General features: G+C 45.3%; 1 pseudogene; it reads left to right on the forward strand.

Annotated features, from left to right (window-relative positions):
• The first annotated feature begins 589 nt into the window (after positions 1 to 589).
• Positions 590 to 4,513, forward strand: LOC123096648 (uncharacterized; annotated as a pseudogene).
• Positions 4,514 to 4,974: the final 461 nt, after the last annotated feature.

The following is a 4,974-nucleotide window of genomic DNA, read 5'->3' on the forward strand; positions in this document are numbered from 1 at the left end:
GTCGCACACATATATTCTAGTAGCACACCTATTGCAAAGCTATAGTGTAAAAATATGTTTAAATATACTGGAAGTAAAAACAGAAACGGCGATGAAAACATATGTCTATAGTCTGTCATCCAATTCTTCTTTCTTCTTTCACCTGGATTTTCCATCTCAAAGTGTAGCATCAAATTGTGTCCGAATTATGTGCAGAAAATCTGAATCAGCTCCTTGCCAACAGAAAACCTGCGGATCATTGCAACAAACAGAGGAAAAAGCCAGAAAAACTCTGTAGTAAAAAAGTCATGTTCTTGCCAACTATTTACTGCAAACTGTGCAACTAACATAACAAGTTGTGCAAAATGCAACTAAAAAATGCATACCTGTTATAATAAAAGATTCTGCTATAGACATGTTGCTTTTGGAACTAAGGTTGTCATAAAATGGTGTGCAACTGCCTATTTACTAAGTTTTTAGGTTGTTTGAAACACTCTTTGATGATTAAAACTTGACATCACTTCCTTCTTTTTTATATGCAGTGGATGTGTGGCAGCAGCCAGATAAAGGAAAAAAATGCTTGATCTCAATGAGTTGCCTCCTGATCTCAATGAGCTTCCTCATGATATGGATGAGCAGCAACCCAGCATACCGCAAGGAAATTGGAAATGGGCGCTTTGTTTACTACACGCAGACAAGTCGTGGGCCTAACCCTATGGGCCATGACAATGTGGCAGGGCAGTCATCAACCTGTGGTGCCCCTGTAGTGGTGTCTTTGCAATCAGAGAGCCATACTCTAGATGACACGGGCACCGCGGCAAATGTTCCTGGTCCAACCAGGACTGAGCTTGGAGCTGGTGCTATTGACGGTGTTGTGCAAGGAGAAGAAGGAGAAGATGAGGCTGGTTCTCAGCCGATGGAACCCTATGTTGGCATGAGGTTTGACAGCCTTCAAATTGCTAAGGATCACTACAACAGCTACGCCCTACAGATGGGTTTCTCTGTAAAAATGAACACCTGTAGGCGGACACCCCACACAAATGTATTGGTAAAACGACAGTTTTGCTGCAACAAGTTCAAGAAGCCCAAAGCTGATGATGGAGGAGCTGAGGCTCCTCCTGTCATGGACCCTATACCAGATCCAAAACCTATTGACAGTGATGAGGAGATGGAAGATGAACCTCCAATATTTGCTGAAGAGGAGGCTGGTACTAGTAAGAAAAAGAAGAAGCGTAAACGCGAGACAATAAAGCAGACTCGATGCAAGGCGAAAATGTTGGTGAAGCTGATAGATTGGCGATGGCAGGTGACGCACTTTGTTCGTGACCACAATCATCCGCTGGTGAACAAACCTTTGTTGTCCAAATACTTGAGATCCCAACAAGGCATCTCTCCTGATGAAAAGGAGTTTTTGCGCATCTTGTATAACTGCAACTTGACTACAGGTGTGTTTCTATATCCCTTACAGAATTAAGTATCCCTCTAGGCAGTCCAACGAGCAACTGTTATGGTACTGGTGTGCAACTAAAATGCCTTAAGTGTGCAACTATACTACCTTCATTGTGCAACTACATAATGTTCCTATGCAACTAGATTACCTTCACTGTGCAACTACATAATGTCCTGTGTGCAAAATGAAAGTGTTTTTTAAAAGGTGCAGCTGGTTGTTCATTTCCTGCAACTATCTTCTGTGCCAACACATGTCATATTACTGTGCAGTTGGATATGTACATTCGTCCGACTAAAAAAAGATATATTGTTTCTTTTTGTATTATGCAGGACGTATGATGCATGTAGTGGCAGAGTTCTATGGATCTGAGATGATAGTGCCCTTCGGACCAAAGTCAATAACAAATCTGTGTACAAGTTTCCGTAGAGATGACACAAAGGAGGGTGACATGATTGAGACAATTGCGCACTTCAAGGATATACAAAAAACAGATCCAGACTTCTTCTATAAGGTGAAATATGATGAAGAAGACAGAGTTGTCAACATATTTTGGGTGGATGGCTCAGCTCGAAAAGCTTATGCGGAGGCGTACCACGATTGCATATCGTTTGACACCACCTACATGACCAACATGTACAATATGCCGTTCGCGCCCTTCATCGGAATAAACCGACATGGCCAATCTTTCATGCTGGGTTGCGCGTTTGTGAGGCAGGAGTTGGCATCGAGCTTTGATTGGGTCTTCGGAGCATTCCTAGAGGCTGTGGATGGCAAACCTCCTGAAAACTTCATAACCGATCAGGATGGTGCAATGAGGCAGTCAATACAGAGCATCTTTCCAACCATAGTGCATCGCTGTTGTCGATGGCACATCATGAAAAAGGCTCAAGAAAAAGTTGGTTGGCTGCTGTGCCGGAATCCAGGGCTCTCTGATGATTTCAACTACTGTGTTGACTTTAGCTTCACTATAGACGAGTTTGAGCAGAATTGGGCTGGGTTAATGATGAAGTACGAGGCTATGACATGCACACACACTTTGAGAAGTTGTATGAATACAGGTCAACTTGGGTGCCGTGCTACTTCAAACACAGGTTCTTCCCCTTCCTGCAGTCTACACAGCGTAGTGAGGGGTTCAACGCCATCCTAAAAAGATATGTGAACCCACACAACTCAATGCTGAACTTCGTCAAGCAATATGAAAAAATTCAGAACCACATCCTTGCCAAGGAAGGCTGCAATGATTACAGGACAGAACACCTTGAGATTGAGCTATGGTCCAACTTCCCAATAGAGAGGCAAGCTTACGAAACCTACACTAGGGACCTTTACCGCAAGTTTAGAGAAGAGTTTGAGCTGATTGGACGTTATAATGTGTTCCAAGTTGGTGCTGACCTTTTTGAGCTCAGACCGAACCAGGAATTTGTTGCCAAATATGGTTCTCGAAACTACTTGGTGCAGGCAAGGGTGGAGGAGGGTTCCTATTTGTGTGAGTGCTGCAAAATGGACAAGGACGGCATGCTCTGTTGCCACATCCTCAAGGCGTTCACACATATTGGAGTTGATGTCATACCGGAAAGGTACATGCTAAGGTGGTGGACACCTACTGCTGTCCCTGGTGCACCAGGGACCGGGTATGAGCAACCAGATGAAATGCCCCCTCAATCAAAGAAGCAGATAAGGGAGAGAAACATGATATTCGATTTTTGAAAACTAGCCAAGTTTGCGAGTGGCTCTGATGCAACACAAGACATTGTATACAAGCATATGCGTGGAGCACGTACCGAGATTGGCCACCTGAACAAGTCCAAAAAAGAAAAAAACGGCTGCTGCTACGGGGCCATCAGATGATGGCAACCCTCGAGGACCTCCTCCACCTCCAGGCAGCACTCAGGGGGCTCATCATCCAGGTAATTACCTGCCCCAACTCCCCATCTAACTAGGTGTGTAACTTCAGTTGCACACATTATGGTGCCCAGTTGCACAGAACAGGCTACCTAGTTGCACACGCCGTATTAGTTCGAGCATCCAGATAACACAACTAACTTGTTTGTCCTCTTCTGGCTATAGGTGATGGCAACCCTCGAGGACCTCCTCCACCTCCTGGCCCTACACGGCATGCTCCGCCACCTCCTCCCCCGCCTGGCCCAACAAGCAGTGCCCCGCGTGCTCCTCCCAATGGCCCTACAGGCAGCACTCAGGGGGCTCATCATGCAGGTAATTACCTGCCCCAACTCCGCATCTAACTAGGTGTGTAACTTCAGTTGCACACATGATGGTGCCCAGTTGCACAGAATAGGCTACCTAGTTGCGCACGCCATGTTAGTTCGAGCATCAAGATAACACAAACTAACTTGTTTGTCCTATTCTGGCTATAGGTGATAGCAACCCTCGAAGACCTCCTCCACCTCCTGGCCGTACACGGCATGCTCCGCCACCTCCTCCCCCGCCTGGACCAACAAGCAGTGCCCCCCGCGTGCTCCTCCCAATGGACCTACAGGCAGTACTCAAGGGGCTCATCACCCAGGTAATTACCTTCCCCAACTCCCAATGAAACTAGGTGTGTGACTTCAGTTGCACACATCATGGTGCCCAGTTGCACAGAACAAGCTACCTAGTTGCGTGTGCTATGTTAGTTTGAGCATCAAGATAAAAACTAACTTGTTTTTCCTATTCTGCCCATAGGTGATTACAATCCAAGTACCATGACGGGCCGTGCTACTACAGGTGTTTTTTTCAACTTAACTTGCACACATCAACCAGTTAGTTGCACAGCATGGGCTGTGTGGTTGCAGAGAACATCAGTGCTGGTTGCACAACAAAAAAATACTAAACTTTTTATATGATTATTACACAGGTGATCGAACACATCCTCGTGATGGTCCTATCCCGTTGGAGGCTGCATCCCCTGCACAAGCCTCTGATGATTTTGTGCCCAAGGATCCTCCAAGGTCTACTACAGAGGGTAGGGCAAAGAGTCGACAGTACAAATCGATGCTGGAGCTACACCCAAAGAAGAAAAACAAATGCTGCCAGTGCCAATCTACAGAGCACACTGCTGGTGTGTGTCCACTCAGGCTGCTGTGATTCTCTTTCATCGTTTGTAACTTTGGGACAAAAAGGAAAAGAATGATGGTTTTTGAGCAATGTTGGGACCAAGTGGACACATTCATCATCTATGCTTTCTCTTATCTAATTTATGCTCCTTGAATTAGTTCATGCACTGTGTAAAAAAGGTTGCTATTTGTGCCTTTGTTGGCAACTGGTTAACTATTTAGTTGTTGAACAATTGTATGTCCAGTGCTCCTAATGTGTCAACAAAAGTGATGATATTGAGTTGCAAACGGAATTACTATTAGTGTGAAACTACAAAATCTGCTCAAAAATTGTGCAAACCAGCAACTTCCTCCATGGGGCAGAGAAATAAAAAGAGTACAGACCTAGTCCTTCTCGTATCTGAGCAACTTCCTCCATGGGGCGGAGTTGTGCGGGCTGGTGACCCAATCATATGCTAGCTTCTTCCTGATGTTGAGTACTTCCTTGGGTTC

This window comes from Triticum aestivum, chromosome 4D (assembly GCF_018294505.1).
Source record: "Triticum aestivum cultivar Chinese Spring chromosome 4D, IWGSC CS RefSeq v2.1, whole genome shotgun sequence".
In the NCBI taxonomy this organism is placed as follows: Eukaryota; Viridiplantae; Streptophyta; class Magnoliopsida; order Poales; family Poaceae; genus Triticum; species Triticum aestivum.